At 36.3% G+C, this 22,247-nt stretch overlaps 1 long non-coding RNA gene across 1 annotated transcript; it reads left to right on the top strand.

The window, feature by feature from the left end:
• The first annotated feature begins 4,886 nt into the window (after positions 1-4,886).
• LOC139030606 (uncharacterized) lies at positions 4,887-19,699 on the top strand. The gene is made up of 3 exons (XR_011482997.1): positions 4,887-4,961; positions 16,034-16,219; positions 19,579-19,699. It is a non-coding gene; the product is annotated as an uncharacterized lncRNA (long non-coding RNA).
• The last annotated feature ends 2,548 nt before the right edge of the window (positions 19,700-22,247 follow it).

Raw genomic sequence — 22,247 nt, 5'->3', positions numbered from 1 at the left:
TTTAGAATTTGAGACATGTCGTTGGTGATTTCCTCAATATGGACAGTGATACTTTTGTTATTCACATATAAGTAATGTATTAGAAATTATTACTAACTGAAGATCCACATTAAAATTAAAGCTTTTATATGTCATATAATTCAATAGGAAAATATGTCATGTTGTGAGTGCAATTTAAATGCTAACAATTATATTAGATATAATACTAAAATAGTTGTATAAAGAACATTGGACATTACTGGAGGTATTAAGTATCTGTTGAATAACATAAAGAACTCCTTTATAAAATTATGTTTTCAGAATACTTGATGATAATTAGTGATTTTTTTAATTTATAAAAATCTGGTGTTTATATCAGCCTTCCAGATGGGTAAAATATCACGGTATTAATGACTATCTCGTTAAAAATTATATAATTTTCACTTTTGCCATATTGTTTCCATCATGTGTTTTTTAAAGGAGTTAATGAGGGTCTTTGAAGGAACATGATCCTATAATTATTATGGATAGTTAAGGTTTTATTTGGAATGTACTAATAATTATTTTCAAGAGAAAATATTAGTTAGTAAACTATATAAGAATTTTAAAACTATTTTCAAATAGTACTTTGAAAACTCTCTTTAGGTATTCTCAAATTTATGAATTCAAGAATATCTGCTGGTTTAAGCTTATGTTCTGATGATTGTGAAAGTAATGACTAAATATAACATTTATTGTATTTTTCCAATGACTTTAATTATTTGTAAAAAAAAAAAATTGTAGGTAGACCTTGTTGGCCAGAAACCTGTTCTCAAATACTAATTCTTTTATTTTTTTTCTTTTATTCTATAATGAAGGAGTTTGGTCAAGTTATTTGATGTTTTTTTGAACCCACATCCTCAATTTCAAATTGGAGATAAAACTAATAAAAAAGTAAACAATTTTTCATGTAGAGTAAATGAAATAATCTGTGTAAGGCATTGATTCATAATAGGAATTCAGAAAGTGATGTTTAACGTGTACCTATAGTCTTTAATTTTTTTTCCACTTTAAAAACTATGTTATGCTAACAGCAAAAACTCTGTGTTGCAGCACCAGCAGAAAAAGTAATAACTGTCTGAAGCCTCTGAATATAAAAGTAAAGAAAAAATAAAGACTAGGCTGACTGTAGAAGGAAGTCAAAATCTGGAGAAATGAACCAAATAGGGGTCACTGATTAAAGACATTGAATTTGTAGTTTAAACTTTGAACAAAGAAAATTCTGCTCATTTATAACTGCACTGATGGATTCTTTAAAACATTTGTGTAAACTGGAAAGGACAGAACTCTTTCTAACTTGTTTTATGAGGCCAGCCTTATACTCAAACCAGATAAGAACGTTGCCAGGAAAGAGAACTAGAGCGACAGGCTAATATTCCTCATGAACATAGAGGTAAAAGCTTTCAATGAAATATTAGGACATCAAATCAGCTAGCAAGTCATACCAGAATAATCTTAAAATGAATTTGGGTTTGGATTTGGCACAAGGTTTTTCACCAAGGGGGTTAGACAGGTTGGCTTATCTGTTGGTTTATATTCCCCTAGTCTTGTATGATGGAGAAGGCAATGGCACCCCACTCCAGTACTCTCGCCTGGAGAATCCCATGGCCAGAGGAGCCTGGTGGGCTGCAGTCCATGGGGTCGCACAGAGTCGGACACGACTGAGAGACTTCGCTTTCACTTTTTGCTTTCATGCATTGGAGAAGGAAATGGAAACTCCAGTGTTTTTGTCTGGAGAATCCCAGGGACGGGGGAGCCTGGTGGGCTGCCGTCTATGGGGTCGCACAGAGTCGGACACGACTGAAGCGACTCAGCAGCAGCAGTCTTGTATGAGAGTGCATTGATAACTCTCAAACATTTGCAATTGCTTAATCTACAAGTTATTCAGAAAATATTAATATCTAAAAGATCACTGTATGAGATCTCCATATAATCAATGAGGGGAAGGCCAAAACAGTCCTTTTATATAAAGTGGAAAGCAAAGTCTTTCAGTCGTGTCTGACTCTTTGTGACCCATGAACTGTAGCCCGCCAGGCTCCTCCGTCCATGGGTTTTCCCAGGCAAGAATACTGGACTGGGTTGCCATTTCCTTCTCCACGGGATCTTCCTGACTCAGGGATCAAACCCGGGTCTCCTGCATTACAGGCAGGCTCTTTACCATCTGAACCACCAGGGAATCCCTATTATATAATCCCTTTTATATAATCTCTGGTGAAATATCCCCATTTATTAGAGGATGAAGGTTTTAATGGAAAAAGGAACTGGAGACTGAACTGGAAGAGGACTTCTAACGTCAAATGAGTTTGATTTGCATGATCCTGTGTCTTAAGCTTACTCTACTTTGCTGGACTCCATAGGTCTACCCAATGCTTCCATGGTGTTGGTGAGCACTGAAAATTCAAGAAAAGTCTTCAGATTTTTTTGGACACAGTAACTCTGTCTTCTCTGGGTCACTCTGGAATACAGGATATTCAATGCTATTAAGTGTAGGATTCCCCAAAATAGCCTAGTGAATTGAGATTTTGAGTTTTATAAATACAAGATCACTCTTTTTTTAAAAAAATTTTTAGGAAATTTGTGACTTTTTATTTATTTAATTTTTTGGCCACACCATGCAGCATGTGGAATCTTAGTTCCCTGACCAGAGATTGAGCTCAGCCCCTCTGCACAGAGTCTTAACCACTGGACTGCCAGGGAAGTCCCAAGATAAGCACTCTTTTAAATGCTAATTGAAATTTCTGAGCATGAATATTTTAACTTTAATTTTTACTATAAATCTTTCTAAAATATATATGTGCCTCAGACTTCTTAACCCATTCCACATAAAATAATGTAACAATATATGCCTCAAAAATTCAAAGTAAAAAAAAAAAAGCACACACAGTTTCTTGATAGTGGAGGCATACTATTACAGACATTTTTATAATCAGAGCTTAAGATATGGAGAAATAAATCAGTACAGAGGAGGCACTGTAGTCTACTTCATTGGAAAAAATCCTGATATATGTTTTATTTCAAACATATCTCCCCCCAAATCAGAGTAACTTGTGTCTATCACCTCTTCATCATTCTCCCAACTCCACATATCACATATTACGGAAGTCTTCTATTATTGATTTGTCTTTATGATGGAATATTGATTCTCCTAGAGGCTTCTTGCCTTACTTCTGTATGTGACTATTTCTAACTTCTGATTATTCAGTGATGCATCATCTTTTCTTTAATCTCTATTTTTGAGAGCCTTAACAGCTGATGAACCTTGCTACTTTTAAGTACTACTTCTGCTATGACCAGATTTAATTTATAGCACCTTTTCTATCACCTGATCTCTATTTTTCTTCACTTTTCTCTTTCTCTTGTCTGTTTTTGCCAGTAAAACTTCATCTTTCTATTAGATTATTTAGAAAGTATTTTAAATTTCCAGTTAGCAAACATTAAATGTTACAATAATAATAACTTCTGAGTGTTAGTGTTTACTTACCTTTGTAATTTGAGTGTAGCTTTTGAAATTTATCATGCCTGGGACTTCCCAAGCACTTATTCATTTATTTAATGAATGTTTGTTGAACTCCTGCTATGAACAAAGGACTGTGCTAGATGCTGAATAAAATGACTAGTAAGATGGAAATGTCTCATCCCTAACAGGATTTTGGTGGAGGTGGTGATGTTCAAGTTTAATATTATATAATATTTTAGAAATTGCTTAATTTTCCTAATCTTCAATATATACCTCTGTAATGAGGATAGTAATATGTATCACAAGGTTGTCTTTGACATTAAATATGATTATGTATTAAAAGTATTCATGTTAGCCTTTAATAATTAAGAACTCAGTTATGGTTATTTTTATTATTCTACTGTCATTATTTTACTATGTGTGAAGCAGAACTAAAGAGCCTCTTGATGAAAGTGAAAGAGGAGAGTGAAAAAGTTGAGTTAAAGCTCAACATTCAGAAAACTAAAATCATGGCATCTGGCCCCATCACTCCATGGCAAATAGATGGGGAAACAGTGGAGATAGTGACAGACTTTATTTTTTTGGGGCTCCAAAATCACTGCAGATGGTGATTGCAGCCATGAAATTAAAAGATGCTTACTTCTTGGAAGACAAGTTATGACCAACATAAATAGCATATTGAAAAGCAGAGACATTACTTTGCCAACAAAGGTCTGTCTAGTCAAAGTTACGGTTTTTCCAGTAGTTATGTATGGATGTGAGAGTTGGACTATAAAGAAAGCTGAGCACTGAATAATTGATGCTTTTGAACTATGGTGTTGGAGAAGACTGTTAAGAGTCCCTTGGACTGTAAGGAGATCCAACCAGTCTATCCTAAAGGAAATCAGTCCTCAATGTTCATTAGAAGGACTGATGCTGAAGCTGAAACTCCAATACTTTGCCCGCTTGATGCGAAGAACTGATTCATTTAAAAAGACCTTGTTGCTAGGAAAGATTGAAGGTGGGAGGAGAAGGGGACGGCAGAGGAAGAGATTGTTGGACGGTATCACCGACTCAATGGACATGAGTTTGAGTAAACTCAGAGAGTTGGTGATGGACAGACAGGGAGATCTGGCATGCTGCAGTCCATGGGGTCTCAAAGAGTTGGACACGACTGAGCAACTGAACTGAACTGTCATTATTTTACCATCTGCTTTTATATACATATTTCTAAATCTCATGACAGTTTTAAAAGTAAGTACTACAGTCCTTTCTTGACAGATAAGGTAAGTGACCAAAGCTCAGATAAGTTGTATTCTGACCACGGATCAGGGTCAAAATGTAGTACAGAGTCCTGAATGGGCATGACCTATGGGATGGGACACTACTCTGTCCACACCCATTCACCCAGCTGTACTCTGTCCCCTGCAAATATACAGGCTCCTTCCTCTGTCCTCAGAACTCAGATCAGCTGTTCTCTCATCTGAGAAGGCTTCCTGTCTCCTAGGTAAAGTGAATCTACTTTTATTCTACAGTAACTATATGTACATATTTCACTTGTGCAGTATCTCTATATTTCCAGATGTTATTAGCTAATTTTCCTGTTTCATTTGCTTAGCAAGGAGCTTTTTTGCTCTTTATCTGTGTGTCTGCAGTATCTTTCGCAATCACTAGTAAATAATAGTTTTTTTCAAATAAATATTTGTTGAATTGAAGAAAAAAAAAATCCATGACATTTATAGCACTTTATATATTGATTAAAAGACATTATACATCTTTGTCTTCATGGTGAACAGCAAGTCCCTTTCCATGTTTAGATAGCTATCCTTTATTCTCTTTGTTATGTACTTGAGGATATCTTGGTTTATTCATAAATATCTGATAGCCTGAAATCCTGACATTTCTTTTTTCCAATATCCCCTCACTCTTTGTTATCTTATTAAACACTGATAACTAAAGCAAGGAGCTTGTAATTTCATCATGATGTACCTTAAGTATTTAGTCCATCCATCAAAATAACTTAAACTTCATGTTGTGAAATTACTTCATAGCATAACATGAGGATTGCACAGTACGTGATTACTGTGGAAATGTTAATTTCTTAAGTTATTGTGTAATAGCTTAGTATGTAGAGAATCCACCTACAAGCAGGGGACAGGAGACAAAAGTTCAGTCCCTGGGTCAGGAAGATCCCCTGTAGTAGGAAATGGAAACTCACTCCAGTACTCTTGCCTGGATAACTTAATGGACAGAGGAGCCTGGCAGGCTATAATCCCTGGGGTTGCAAAGAGTCAGACATGACTGAGTGTGCGCACATGCACACACACACACACACACACACACACACACACAAATTGTTTATAGACCGTTACAGAGCAAAAACTTCATGAAGTGCTAGCATTTCCAGAGACTAGCCTATTTTCCCATAAATCAGTAGGGAAATAATCTATGATATATTGATAAGCTATTTTGAGTTTAGGACCAATTTATTTTCTGAAAAGTAGAGGTTTCAAATTTCATACTCTACCTTTCTACCACCCCCTTACAAATAGATATTAAAATAATCATACTTTTTTAAGATGAAGTTGCCTCCTTTTTCTAAGCCTCTTGAATTGACTGCTTAACAATTTCTTTTAAAATTTTTTGTTAAATTGATGAATGCATTTAAGATTATAAAATTTCCACTAAAAAATATTTAGCTGCATCTTGGCATCTGGTCCCATCACTTCATGGCAAATAGATGGGGAACAGTGGAAACAGTGGCAGACTTTATTTTTGGGGGCTTCAAAATCACTGCAGATGGTGGCTGCAGCCATGAAATTAAAAGACACTTACTCCTTGGAAGGAAAGTTATAACCAACCTAGATACCATATTAAAAAGCAGAGACATTACTTTGCCAACAAATGTCCATCTAGTCAAGGCTATGATTTTTCCAGTAGTCATGTATGGATATGAGAGTTGTACTATAAAGAAAGTTGACTGCAAAGAATTGATGCTTTTGAACTGTGGTGTTGGAGAAGACCCTTGAGAGTCCCTTGGACTGTAAGGAGATCCAACCAGTCCATCCTAAAGGAGATCAGTCCTGGGTGTTCATTGGAAGGACTGACTGATGCTGAAGCTGAAACTCCAATACTTTGGCCACCTGATGCGAAGAGCTGACTCATTTGAAAAGACCCTGATGCTGGGAAAGATTGAAGGTGGGAGGAGAAGGGGATGACAAGGATGGGATGGTTGGATGGCATCACCAACTCAATGGACATGAGTTTGAGTTAACTCTGGGAGTTGGTGATGGACAGGGAGGCCTCGCATGCTGCAATCCATGGGGTTGCAAACAATCAGACATGATTGAGTGACTGAACTGAACTGAACTGAGGTTAATTGTTATGCATTATTTTTATTGTCCACAATTCTGAAGAAATTGAAGACTGTTATCATTTTTCTTTATGAGTCATTGAGGAATTTATATATATGCATGCTATTTTATATATCATGAATATATATATATGGACTTCCCTTGTGGCTCAGCTGGTAAAGAATCTGCCTGCAATGCAGGAGTCCTGGGTTCAGTCCCTGGGTTGGGAAGATCTCCTGGAGAGGGAAAGGCTACCCACTCCAGTATTGTGACCTGGAGAATTCCATGGACTGTATAGTCCATGGGGTTGCAAAGAGTTGGACACGACTGAGTGAATGAGGCTTTCCATGTAGCTCAGTTGATAAAGTATCTGCCTGCAGTGCTGAAGACCTGAGTTCAGTTCCTGGGTCAGGAAGTTCCCCTGGAGAAGGAAATAGCAATTCACTCCAGTATTCTTGCCTGTAGAATCCCATGGAATGAGGAACCTGGCAGGCTACAGTTCATGGGATCACAAAAGTCAGACATGACTTAGTAACTTAGTGCTATATATATATAGTTTTGAAACCCATCAAACTTTGATCTCCTTTGAGATTTTTTTTAGTCTTTTATTACAATATATCACATTATGTTGAGTGTATCTATATAATATTGATTTTTTGTTTTATTGATAATTCCTTCAAAATTATATAGAAAATGCTCTAAGTATACTTAAAAAATAATGTCTATTGTGAGATATAGGTTCCATTTGTACATGTACATTAGAATAACTGTGAATTCAGAGTTTCTATAACCTTATTGAGTTTTAAGCTACTGTCAATAACTTTTTCACAGACATGCATAAAAGCCTCTTTGATTCATGTTTCATGAATTATTCTTGAGATTATATCAGTCTTTATATATTTCAAAGGTCTATTTTTTAACTTGCCTAGGAAGCCATGATTATTGCTATTTTTGTATTTTTGTGATTTGTAAAATATGATGCAGTATGAAGAATGCCATAATTTTCTGTGTTAACAAAGATTCATTTCTCTCTCATACAAAATACATTGTGGATCTGTAACATAACTCAGCAATTCCAGGTGAAAGTGGACTCTACATGGTAAATTCACCATGTAAACCTATGCTATCCAATACAGTAGGACTCACACTGGTTATTGAGCACTTGATATGTGGCTGTCTCATAAGAGATATGCTATAAGCATAAAATAATTTCAGTTACTATTAAAAAATATAAAGTGCTTTTATACTGATTACCTACACTGAATTGGTTAACATTTTGCATATATCAGGTTAAATAAAATATTGTTAAAATTAATTTTACTGGTATCATTTTACTTTTTAAAAATGTGCCAATACAAAATTTAGAACTATCTATGTGTGTCACATGATATTTCAGCTGGAAAGTTCTGATCCAAAAGAGTTTAAATATACATTTTAGTGTGTCAATGGACTATGAACTCTTGTGCTTTTGTTGTCTGAAATTATCTTTATTTTATAGATATTCTTAAATAATAAGGCAACTAGAAACAAATTTCAGTTAAAAGTTATTTTCCTTAGCTATGTCATACCATTGTTTTCTCATATTTATGATTGCTGATAGTAAGTATATTGTGAATCTGTTCTCTGTTTTTCTTTATTTTTTGTTTGTGATCTGACTTTCCATTTGCATTTATGATTGTTTCTCTTTAATTCTTAATAAGCTGTAGTTTCAGTGTAATCTGACGTGTGTGTGTGTGTGTGTGTGTACTCAGTCATGTCTAACTCTGCAAACCTCTGGACTCTAGCCCGCCAGGCTCCAATGTCTGTGAGATTCTTCAGGCAAGAATATTGAAGTGGGTTGCCATTTCCTTCTCCAAGGGATTTTCCCAAACCAGGAATCGAATCCATGTCTTCTGTGACTCCTGCATTGCAGGCAGATTCTTTACCGCTGAGCCTTTTGGGGAAGGGGTCAAACTGACTAGGTGAGAACTTATTTATCCTTTTTGGAACTCAGCCTGCAAATTTTTGCATAGGATTCACGTGTATTTACTGCTTCTTTAGGTGACTTTTCTGCTATTCATCTGGGATTCTTGGATTCTAATGGTAGGTGGAGTCTCTCAATGTATGCTTCATTTCTCTTAGTGCTCTTTTTTATTTCTAAATTTTGTGTCTCTCAATACTGCATTCTGAGTTGATTACCCATTATCTTCCAGTTTATCAGTACTCTTTGACTGTGTTCAAGTCTATCCTGTTGGAGGTTTTCTTTCTAGAGATAATATTTTGACGTCTCAGATTTTCAATTTATTCACTTCTTAATGCATGTATTTGTATAGCTTATGCTTTTTCAATTTTGGATAAAATACTCTAGTGATGCAATTTCTTTCTTTAGCTTTCTAAAGACTGAACAGTTTTTAAAAAATCTTTTCAAAAACTTCAGTTACTTTTATTTCATCTGTAGTGAATCCAACTTTTGATTGCTAATATTTTGGGCTATCATTCCCATTGTTAGCTTCAAATACCTTGATTCTTTGACTTGCTATTTCATTTAATAGGTTATCATGAAATTTTCATGTCATTAAATATTCTTCAGATTTTAATTGTTAATATGAATATTATCGCTCTCTAAGCACTAATATGGGTCTTCCCAGGTGGCAAGGTGATAAAGAATCTGCCTGCCAATGAAGGAGCTACAGGAGATGCCTGTCAATCCCTGGGTTGGGAATATCCCCTGCAGGAGAGCATGGCAACCCAATTCCAGTATTCTTGCCTGGAGAATTCCATGGACAAAGGAGCCTGGAAGGCTACAGTCTAGAGGGTCTCAAAGGGTCAGAGACAAGTTAGCAACTAAACAACAACAAGCTCTAATATGTTTTGACATTTTTGTTAATATAGATTCCAATATGCATTTTTATGCAAAAATGTTACAGATAATAATGAATATCTTGCTAATTCATAAAAGTAAAAGTTTAAAGAATCTGAACATGTTTAGAAATGCTTCTTTATTGGGCATATTTCCAATTTACCTTGAAAATTGTTTCTCTTTTCTTTTCTATATCACAAATTCTATGCCAAACAACTTAGTGCAAATAAGGTAGAAATATGATGATAGCAAGATTACAAGACAAGGGATTTTTCTGGAATGACATCACTAATAACCTTGGACAATTTTCCATTTAATGGCCAAAGCTAAATTACTAGAATGAGAGTGAATTTAAGACTACAGAAAAATACAGTGGTAGAGTTATCAGTTAGAGTTATCAGTTATCTCATTAAAATGTATCTGAGTGCACAGCAGTTTGACTTTCAATATCAGATCCAATAGACAGTTCCTATATTTTCACTTGACCTCTTTAGTATTATTGCATAATCCATAATTTTTTGTCTTTAATAGCTCTTATTTTCTCTGACTTCTTTCTTCTAGAAATATGTGACTCTTTGTGACCTTAAGAACTACAGCCTGAAAAAAAAAGAAATACAGCCTGCCATGCCTCTCTGTCCATGGAATTCCTCCAGCAAAAATACTAGAGTGGGTAGCCATTACCTTCTCTAGGGGATCTTTCCAATCCAGGGATTGAACCTGGGTCTCCCAAATTGCAGGCAGCTTCTTTACCATCTGAGCCATCAGGGAAGCCCTGGCTAATAAATATATGTGTCAGTTCAGTTCAGTCCAGTTGCTCAGTCGTGTCCGACTCTTTGCAACCCCATGAATCGCAGCACGCCAGGCCTCGCTGTCCATCACCAACTCCCGGAGTTTATACAAACTCATGTCCATTGAGTCAGTGATGCCATCCAGCCATCTCATCCTCTGTCGTCCTCTCCTCCTCCTGCCCCCAATCCCTCCCAGCATCAGGGTCTTTCCCAACGAGTCAGCTCTTCACATGAGGTGGCCAAAGTATTGGAGTTTCAGCTTTAGCATCAGTCCTCCCATTGAACACCCAGGACTGATCTCCTTTAGGATGGACTGGTTGGATCTCCTTGCAGTCTAAGGGACTCCCAACAGTCTTCAACACCATAGTTCAAAAGCATCAATTCTTCAGTGCTCAGCTTTCTTCACAGTCCAACTCTCACATCCATACATGACCACTGGAAAAACCATAGCCTTGACTAGATGGACCTTTGTTGGCAAAGTCTCTGCTTTTTAATATGCTATCTAGGTTGGTCATAACTTTCCTTCCAAGGAGTAAGTGTCTTTTAATTTCATGGCTGCAATCACCATCTGCAGTGATTTTGGAGCCCCCAAAAATAAAGTCTGCCACTGTTTCCACTGTTCCCCTATCTATTTGCCATGAAGTGATGGGACCAGATGCCATGATCTTAGTTTTCTGAATGTTGATTTTAAGCCAATTTTCTAACTCTCCTCTTTCACTTTCATCAAGAGGCTCTTTATTTCCTCTTCACTTTCTGCCATAAGGGTAGTGTCATCTGCATATCTGAGGTTACTGATATTTCTCCCAGCAATCTTGATTCCAGCTTGTGCTTCTTCCAGCCCAGCATTTCTCATGATGTACTCTGCATATAAGTTAAAGAAGCAGGGTGACAATTTTTCAACTTCCATAGGTGGATTCATGTGAAAAATAAACAGCAACATATAATCCAAAAAAGTTTAAGGAGGAAAATAATAAAGGTGAGAAGATAAATTAGTGACATTAAGTGAGTAAATTAATGAAATTATTAATGAATTAAATTAATGAGCTAGATAATTGGCATAAATGAAAATCAAATAAGACAAAGGAAAACCTTTCCTTAATTCAAAGGAAAGCTTTTTTGAAAGTAAGCCTCAACTTAAAGTGATCAAAAACTGAGAAAAAAAATTTAATTAAGAATGTAAAAGGAAACATCACTGTTGGTAGTTCAGATGTCAAAAGTATTAAGAAAATTTTAAGACCAAGTTTAACCTAATATATTTGAAAATCTCAGTGAAATTTACAAATCCCTTTAAATACAAAATTTACCAAAACTGAGAAGAGGTGAGAAATTTTTAGTCAGTTAAAAAATCTTAAGAAAATGAAACCATAATTTAAGGTTTTCAAATGGTATAAATTCCAGTCTTTTCCAGTGAATCCCACTGAACATTTAGGGGAAAATATTCCTATAGAGTAAAACAAGAAAGTTTTTTTAACTCACTACAGAAGGTAGCATTTGGTATCAAGCAAGATTTGTTACAAAAACCTAACAAGGACTTTTCAAGAAAGGAACATTATATGTCAATTTTACTTAAAAATATAAATGCAAATATCTGAGAAAAATATTAAAATGCTTGATCAAGCTGTGTATAAAAAGCATATGTCATGAGAAAGTTGAGCTTTTATTAAGAATTCAAGGAGTTTTTTGACATTCTTTGATCAAACACGTTCTTTGATTCATCACATTAGTAGAATAAAGGGAAACTTATTTGATTGTTTGAACAGATGCATAAAAACATTTGGAAAAAATGCAATATCTATGCATGGTAAAACCTCCTAGTAAAGTAAAAGCAGAGAGAAGCTTCCCTAATATAAAGTGTGCATGTGTGAAAACCTACTGCCCATCTCACAGCTGGTGGTGATAGTTGATAGCTTTCTCTCTAACATTGTGAATGAATAAAGGAGCCATCACTTACTTCTGTTCCATTGGGCTGGCTGATAAAATAAGGAAGGAAAAATAAATTTATAAAACAGACATATAAGGATCAGACAAAAATAATATTATCAATATTTTGAAAAAAATGCCTTTGTATATAGACTCCAAAGATGATTTCTTTCTTTTCTGCCACACAGTGGGCCTTGTGGGATTTGAGTTCCCCAACCAGGGATTGAACCCAGGCCACAGTAGTGAAAGTGCTGAGTCTTAACCACTGAACCACCAAGGAATTCACAAAAGATGATTATTTTAATTCATAGCAGTTTCTGGATATCAGAAAAAATTTCAACTCTATTTTCATAGTCCATCACCATATAATTGGAAAATGCAATTTATTAGAGAAATCCTTGCAGTGCCGAAATATACAACTCCATCTGATATCCAAAAAGATGCATTCAAAAATTCTCTAATATACGTACCACGCATGTGTAGCGTGTGTGCTATGTTGCTTCAGATGTATCCGATTCTTTAGCGACCCCTTGGACTGTAGCCCGCCAGGCTTCTGGGTCCATGGGATTTTACAGGCGAACAGACTGGAGTAGACTGCCATGCCCTTCTCGAGGGGATCTTCCTGACCCAGGGAGTGAAACCGCATCTTTTACCTCTCCTGCATTGGCAGCTGGGTTCTTTACCACTAGCACCACCTTGGAAGCCCTCTGAGCACCTCAGTTTTGATCAAATCAGGAAAGCAGTGGCCACTCTATGTATTCCAAGAGATACTAGTTTTAATACAAGGAATTGGGAGTTTATACATCCATTGACATGAACTGAGAAGTGAAGATCTGAAAAAAAAAATGCCACTAGAGGTTACAAAAATTACATTGCAGTCAATAATCTCAGCTGCCTACAATTCAAATGGGTATTTGCAAAAGATCACTTAGATATTATCAATTTGAATGACATCAGGAAAACTGCCCATTCCACGTGCTTGTAACTCTGAGACAGATGGTTTTTACAGGATATCATTTTGGAAGTCTTCTCTACTGCTGACTTACATTCCTGCTTGCAACTGCCATCAGAAAATAAAGGATTTTCCTTTTCTTCTGCTTTTCAGATCTCAAGTGAGAATCTCTTGCTGTCAGATCTTTATCTAAGAACACACTGGAAACAGATTTGCTCATGATTCGGAGGAAATTGTGAGGGGTGTTAGAATGTAGAGTTAGCAAGATATCTGATAACAGGGAAAATAAAAAAATCTGATAAATTCGGAAGACATACATGATTACTTTAGAATGTTTTACTAGTTTAAATTCTTAGCATTTGACAGTTATAAATGTAATCCTGTAACAAGTCATCTCTTTAAAATAGAATCATCAATGCAGTCTCTTTTGATATCAAGATATTCTAAGTTATTCTGATATATAAAATCATTCTGCAAATTATTATCAAGGACAGCCAAGGGAAGTCCAAATGGTGAAGTTCCACAAAAAAACAAAATATTGTGTGTAAACATAACAGATGAGCCACAATAATTTTGGGTCAGGAATTTTAAGAGTGAGACATCAATATTTGCCAAAGCTCTAGTTGATTCATTTATTCACACTGCTATTTTAAAATATGTCATAGATTGTAACATATTAACTTGGAAAATCACTCTTTTATGTGATTTCCACAGTTATATATTCTTGGAATCTCACATCTGCTTTTAAAATACTAAAAAAAAAAAAAAAAGAAAGAAAAACAAAAGCAAGAAGAACATTTCAGTTTTTGCTTTAGGAAACTGAAGAATGTTTATACTATTGGAACCAAAGATTTATTTTTAAAGAGTAATGTCACCCTCTTGTGGTGTTTTCAGATACTGCTGCTAAATATAAAGATATTAAAGGGTGTTTTTGTATCTATGAATAATAGGGAAGTATTAACACTTTTCAGTACTTGCCTCTTGTGCATGTGTGAATCCTTAGTTGCTTAGTTGTGTCCAACTCTTTGCAACCCTTTGGACTGTAGCCCGCAAGGCTCCTCTGTTCATGGGATTTTTTTTTTTTTCATTTATTTTTATTAGTTGGAGGATATTCACTTTACAATATTGTAGTGGGTCCATGGGATTTTTAAAGCAAGAATACTGGAAAGGGTTTTCATTTGACCCTCCAGGGTATCTTCCTGACCCAGGGGTAGAACTGCATTGCAGGCAGATTCTTTACCCACTGAGCCATCAGAGAAGCCCTCTCAGTCAGGATAAAATGTATCTAGCCAATGATTGAGCACTTTTGTTTCAATCTTTATGTTAATAACTACTTCAAAGCATTTAAAAATTATTTTGTTATCAGCAGATGAATGGATGAGGAAGCTGTGGTACATATACACCATGGAATATTACTCAGTCATTACATGGAAGGCTTTTAATAATAATTTTAATATTACTGAAAAATTGTTTGTGATTATTGTCTTCTCCCATATAAATGTAAGTTATATAAAATAGAGACATTATCTTATTCACAGATTAATCTCCTGAATCTAGAGAAGTACACAGTCAGCCAACAGACACCTGATGAATCAATGAATGCAAACGTGAGAGAATGCATGCTTTCTCTCTTTTGTAAATATTTCAAGATAAATCAATTCCAGAATTTTCCTGACTTTATAACAAACTAAGCAAATCAGAACTTTGTAAAGTGACCTATTTCAGTAGTATATTGAGAACTTGAATTTTATTAATTATATTTTGAAAATATGAAATTATTTGGCTCACCTGGAGATACAATGTAGTGGAAAAAGTGTGGCCTTTGGAGTTGGTAAGACAATTTTCACTTCTAACTTTGCTGCTACTGTGATATGGGGTAAGTAACAAACATTCTGAGGCTAGATTATTCTTTTTTGATATTGGAGAGAATAATAACTTCCTTCATAGCACATTGACTGGATAGAAATATGAGCTTTCATTAACTTGAAATCGCTTTTATCAATTTTTATTAATTTTATTAATTTGAATTATTCAAAACCCCCATGTGAATTAGTCACCAAATATTTAAAGGTGATCCATTTTGTCATGTGTTATGGTAGGCCTAAATGGGGGTCTAAGCTGGTAAAGAATCTGCCTTCAATGTGGGTTTTGTTCCCTGGGTTGGGAAGATCCCTTGGAAATCTAAAGTATGTATAGAACTTCTAAAAATATTCAAAAAAATAAAGAACTCAATTTCCATCAGAGGGCAGACAGAATGAAAACCACAATCACAGAAAACTAATTAAACTGATGACATGGACCACAGCCTTGTCTCACTCAATGAAACTATGAGCCATGCCATGTAGGGCCACCCAAGACAGATGGGTCATGGTGGAGAGTTCTGACAAAACATGGTCCACTGGAGGAGGGAATGGCAGACCACCTCAGTATTCTTGTCTTGAGAACCCCATGAACAGTATGAAAAGGCAAAAAAATATGACAGTGAAAGATAAACTTCCCAGGTTGGTAGGTGCCCAGTATGCTACTAGAGAAAGAACTGACTCATTGGAAGAGACCCTGATGCTGGGAAAGATTGAAGGCAGGAGGATGGGGACGACAGAGGTTAAGATGGTTGGATGGCATCACTGACTCAATGGTGAACAAACATACAAGACCTATTCTTCCTTTTCAAATGCTTATAGTTGAAAAAATAGTTTAAAAACAGCAAATTTATATAATTTGTTCTAGATTGAAACTCCAGTGAAGTTCAAGCCTGATATTTACCGAATTAAGTGGTTGCTCAGAGGATAAAGCGTCTGCCCGCAATGTGGGAAACCCGGATTCGATCCCTGGGTCCGGAAGATCCCCTGGAGCAGGAAAGGACAACCCACTCTGGTACTGTTGCCTGGAAAACCCCATGGGCAGAGACACCTGGTAGGCTACCGTCCATGGGGTCACAAAGAGCGACTGAGTGGCTTCACTCACTCACTCACTCAATATAATTTTAGGAAACTTCTGGTGACAGTATTTAATGTTTTAGTATCATATTTTAGAAACACAACATATCATTACTTTTAATGAAGTGAGATATATTTTCAATCACATGAAGTACTTTAACCCTTCAAAAACTATGTCATAATCATGCTAAGTCAGCAGATCTCATGGCACAATAATATCCCTAGTTTTTTGCCTGCCACACCTGATGCAAAGAGCTGACTCATCGGGAAAGACCCTGATGCTGGGAAAGTTTGAGGGCAAGAGGAGAAGGAGGTGACAGAGAATGAGATAGTTGGATGGCATCTGTGATTCAATGGACATGAGTTTGAGCAAATTCCAGGAGATAGTGAAGGACAGTGGAGCCTGGTATACTGAGTTAGACATGACTTCAGCAACTAAACAACAACAATCCCTTTAAAAGTATTCAGTTGGGGTAAATACTCCTTACTCCTTAGCTCATATGAAAGCTTTCACTGGTCCCCTGTGGTGTGTGTGTGTGTGTGTGTGTGTGCGTGCGCGCACGCATGTGTTCCTACTTGCTCATGTGTAAGCCTTTCAAGACATTTTAATTTGCAAATGCTGTCTTAATTTAGTAGTTGAGAAGTCAAATTCTTTACAAAAATAAAAATATCAAACTCAATTTAGGGTTTGTTTTTCTTGCCTCAGTGCTATTCCAGATTTTCCACAGCTGGTTTACATTTTGGCTTCCATCATGGTCAAGGGAAGGAGAGGAAATGTGATTAAATAATCTCTGTCTGTGGATCCTTTCCAGCCTCCCAGCCCTGGCAGCTGGTTTAAGCCAACTCTCTGCAGGGCTTTTCAGGGGATTTTTGCTGTCTTTCTCCCTTGAAGTTCCCTGATGTGTATGACTGTTTGTGACACCCAGGGTATCAGGAATTATACCTCTGGCTTTTTTCTTCTCTGCAATTACATTAGACTCCTATCCCTGGAAAACTTTTGTGCAGCTGATGTCTGAAAACCCTCAGAGTGCAGACCTAGCTCATGGCAGTGATGTTCCTTAAATTTGCCTCAAAACAGTCCATCTGCTTTTTCCTTGGTCTCTAGATTTTCCAGGTAAGAGTCATATTCATAGTTCAAAGGCAGAGTTGGCTCTCTTAGACTTTAGTCAGGCCCCATTCAGCTGTGTCTACAGAACTGGAGGAATAGTCTCTATCTGAAATCTCCATGGAGGCCTCCTTTTGTGGCTTGAAGTGGAGAAAGGACCACATGCCTCCTCTTTGGCAAGGGGGGAGGCAAAATTCCTCATCAAAGAAAGTTTATTTTGTAGTGTTCCATTTGATTATTTTATACTCTCAAAGTAGGAGCAAGGGTTCAAGAATTCTAGACCCAATTATCTTGTGGAAGATTGTATTTTGGTCTGGCAACTTTTGGTGGAATTTCATATGTCACAGAAGAACTTCTGCTTCAGTGTCAAATCATATTTTAACACTCAGTTCTACATCTTCTGATCTGAAGCATCAAGCTCTGCTGTGGGAAACTTTCATACCCTAGTAAGCAAACAGCTGTTTCAGTGTTACATCTTTTCCAAGATCTGGATAAAACTAAACCCAAGGGACATCATTAATTTCTAGCATCATCTTTTAGTTCTTTTTCTCAACATCAGTGTCTGTACAGTTGAAGTTTCATTTTAAGATAAATGATTTTTCACCCTTTGTGATAGATAACTTGCATACAAAAAGTCATTTCTGCCCATTTGAAAGAAAAGGTCTGTTATAGAAGGTTAGCAAAGGTCAAGTAGAGAAAACACACTTGATGTTTACAAGAGACTGTCAACTGCACAAGTCAATGTTTAATGATATGTGAATCCAGTAGCAGAAATGAGAAACTATGTGTGAAATGTAATGATATAAACTAATTTACAGAATAAAACGAAAAGAGCTTAATCAGGAACATTTATAAGTACAGTGAGTCATTAAACTGCCAACAGTCTGAAAGAGCCAAGGCTACAAGGACATCATTTGCCCTTTTAGAGAATTCTCTAGGGACAAATCTTATTGAGATTTTAGGAGAAAAAAAAATCAATAGACTTTTAAAATTCTGAAGTGCTTATTTGGCTGAATTAATATTTTTTTAAAGAATTTAAGGCAAAAGATAAGGCAACTTAATTAAATGATCACAAGTTTTCACAATAATAAATATTAACACACACTGAAATTATCTTTATTGGTCATCATAAGGCCATCTCTCTTCTTTTCTGTGATTTTCCCATATTGATTCAAAGGTAATTTAAGGCAGCTAGATAATAAGACAAAATTTGTTCTGGATTTCTTTCATGTGCATTTTTCTGACGATTAGACTCAAAATGAGTTTAAAGGGAGTTGGGTAAGAGGAAATTTTGGACTGGAGTAAGTCATGTTAAGCAGTGTCTCCTTATTTTAACAAAACAAAATTAACTATTTTGTATTCCTTGTTAGTATAAAAAATCCCTAACTAATCCCTTATTAGTATATAAAAATCTCTCTCTCCATATATATATGGAGAGATAGAGTCTATTTGTATAGCATTACTATGAAAATTGAAATGCAAAATCAAAGTAAAACTGCCAGCATATTCAGTGGTGGTACAAGTGAATTTTGTCTAATCACTTTGTGGGGTCCAACACAGCCTTTCCCCTAAGACGCCTTCCTTATGTGTGACCTTGTGCCACTGCAACGCAGCAGTCTGAGGAATGGCCTCCTGGACAAGGTCTGGCCGGTGGGAGCCCACCTTGTGTATGGCCCTTGTTTCAAGGATCACAATAGTCCCTCGGTTCCTGAGTGTGTTGCTTGTGTCCCAGGGGCCTCAGGTAGTTTATCCCCTGCCCCCTGCTTTTCTAACTGTTAACAATTGAGAGTCAGTTAGATTAGATTCAAGCTACTGCATCATACACAGAAGCCGAGGTCCCATCCTTGTACCCTGTTCTTTGTGCCTTGCTATCATCTAGGTGGCAACCCAGGGTCCCAATACTCTGGTGAGTGCATTCAGGACACATGCTGGAACCAGATCTGGTTTATCTCTGCCACTGCTTTTTTGTTCCTTTCCAAATGATTGCTTTCATTAAGTTAGCAACGGGTTTAAATAATCATTCTTAGTATATGTTGTTGGATATTGTAGTTTTATCAATGGAAAGTTGAATAATTCTAATTTGCAGAATTGGTAAATCTATATCCATGCCAGAATTGTGGCTCTGCAAGCAAACATAAGCAAATTACTCCCATGTTTAAAATTATTACTTCTCCAGATCCTTCCAAATTCTAAATTCCTGAGCAACTCTTTTTTCCCTTGCTTTTTGACAGCACAAAATCACCCATGCTCACATAAAAAGGAATGAAACTGAGTCGTTTGTGGATACATGGATGAACCCAAAGACTGTCATACAGAGTGAAGTAAATCAGAAAGAGAAAAAAAAACAAAAAAGCATATCATCGCATAAATGTGAAGTCTGAAAAAAAAAAATGATGTGGATAAACCTGTTTGTAGGGCAGGAATAGAGGCACAGATGTAGAGATCGGACACAGAGAGAATAGCACAGCGGAGGATGGGGAGGGTGGGATGAATTGGGAGATGAGGATCGACATACCCATAGGACCATGTAGAAAACGGAAAGCTAGGGGAAACCTGCTGTATATCACAGGGAGCTCAGCCTGATGCTCTGTGATAACCTAGAGGCCATCTCACCCAGGGGGTGGAGGGAGGTCCAAAAGTCGGGGAATATATGTGTACATATGGCTGATTCACTTCTTTGTACAGCAGAAACTATCACAACATTGTCAAACAACTATACTCCAATTAAAAAAAAAATCATCTGTGCCCAGACGTACCATACTGCCTCAGAGCCAAGAGCCTTTACTTTTGCTGTCTCTCTCTCTTTTTTTTTTTTTTTAGGAAAACTTTGCAATTTCACACTGTCCTTCAGATAAATAAAACCACCCACTTCGAATACCAACTCAGGGAAATCTTTCCTAGCAACTCTCCAAGACACACGTGTGTGCACGCACACACACGCATCTTGCTATCAGTGTATTCATTATAATTATAGATCCTGGGCCCTGGAATTTCCTGTCACTTTTGAGTCCATATGTTCTTTATCAAACTACATCTTATACATCTTAAAATTTTAGGATGGTCCTTTTACTTCTATTTTGCTATGTATTACAGTTTCATGACACATAAACCAAAATATTATTTTGTTTTATTAATAATAATCACAGCTGGAGAATTAGTGCTTGATATTAATTCAGTCAGTAGATTTTATCTTTTTTAAATCTCTTGCTCATATTGACACAATAAACTGCTTAAACCATTGTATATTAAACTCACAAAATCATTTTTCATTGAATAAAAAGTGAAAAAATAGCACAGCACAATCACCATTGATCATGAGATCAATGTTGGACTGCTCTAGAGGGCAATTAGATATTCAGCGACTTGACTGAAAATAATTTGCAAAATGTTCTCCAAGCATGAATGTAATTTAAAAAGAAATGTAACCTACATAAGACAATACAGATGATGACATTTATTAATTTCTTTGTTGTCCTAAAGGAGACTTCAAAAGAGGTGAGTCCATCAATATCAATAACAGTCTGCTTTATAATCATGCTGAACATATGTTTGCCTTGGTTAGCCCATATTTTCTGTTTTCATAAATTATAAGTAGTTATAAACTAGGAAACTTATACCATTTTCAGCAGATTTCAAACTGTGTTAGTAAGCTTTGCATTTGACATAAGGGATATTTTCAGGGTTTGGTTTAATCTTTTTATCTGTTCATGTAAATTTTTTTTCCAAATTGTTAGTCTCATGTATGTTCTCTATACTTTTTGCTTCTCATATATCTCCCTTGGCGGTGGTGGTTGTTTAGTCGCTAAGTTGTATCTGACTCTTGGCACCCCATGGACTGTAGCCCACTAGCTACCCCTGTCCATGGGATTTCCCAGGCTAGAATACTGAAGTGGGTTGCTGTTTCCTTCTCTGGGGATCTTCCTGAACCAGGGATCGAATCCATGTCTTCTGCATTGGAAGGCAGGTTCTTTACTACTGAGCCACCAGGAAAGCCCTTAAGCAATTTTTAAAATAGAGCAAATGTTTTAGAATGTAGCTTGATTGAATTCTTTCAATCATGGCTGCACTTTGCACATTTAATGTTTCTAAAATTTGTCCCAGTATCTTTAGATACATAATGCACAAATATTCTATGCTCCTTCATGGTGATTACATTCCACTGAACTTTTCTCATGTGACACTTCTAGGGCTTGATTAGTCCTGATCTAGTCCTGGCCAGTTTGCTTTTCATACTAACTTCTGAATATGCTTGTCTCTCATCAGTATTCTTGATCCATCTTTGTAGTTATAGTCCCATTTTAGTTCCCCTATTTGATTGCTTACAATACTCATTAGTATCTAATTTCTTCTATTGCTATACATAGTTCTGGTATTTTTACACTTCTGAGAACTTTAAAAACATATTTTAAGTGATTTTATACTGAAAATGCAACAATATGTGGTTCCTATAAGGAATTATTACTTCTTGTAATTTATAGGCAAATGTTTCACATGTTTGCATTGATAGGGTAGGAAAGGTTAGTATGTAAGCAAATAACATACATGCCTATTTAAACTTGGGTTAAAGGTATTAGTGTTTATATACCTAGGTTTTAAAATTGCTGTAGGTGGGTTTTGTTTTTCCTGCAGCAGTGTTAGGTTTACAGTTCCCAGCCTCTCCATACCTCTGCTTGATTATTTTGTTAGTCAGTTCAGTCGGTCAGTCATGTCTAACTCTTTGTGACCCCATGGACTACAGCATGCCCTTCCCTGTCCATCACCAACTCCCGGAGCTTACTCAAACTCATGTCCATTGAGTCGGTGAAACCATCCAACCATCTCATCCTCTGTTGTCCCCTTCTCCTCCCATCTTCAATCTTTCCCAGCATCAGGGTCTTTTCAAATGAGTCAGTTCTTCACA

This window comes from Odocoileus virginianus, chromosome 23 (assembly GCF_023699985.2).
Source record: "Odocoileus virginianus isolate 20LAN1187 ecotype Illinois chromosome 23, Ovbor_1.2, whole genome shotgun sequence".
NCBI classification, from domain to species: domain Eukaryota; kingdom Metazoa; phylum Chordata; class Mammalia; order Artiodactyla; family Cervidae; genus Odocoileus; species Odocoileus virginianus.
The sequence above is the reverse complement of the archived record's forward strand: the minus strand, read 5'-3'. Positions and strand labels throughout refer to the sequence as shown.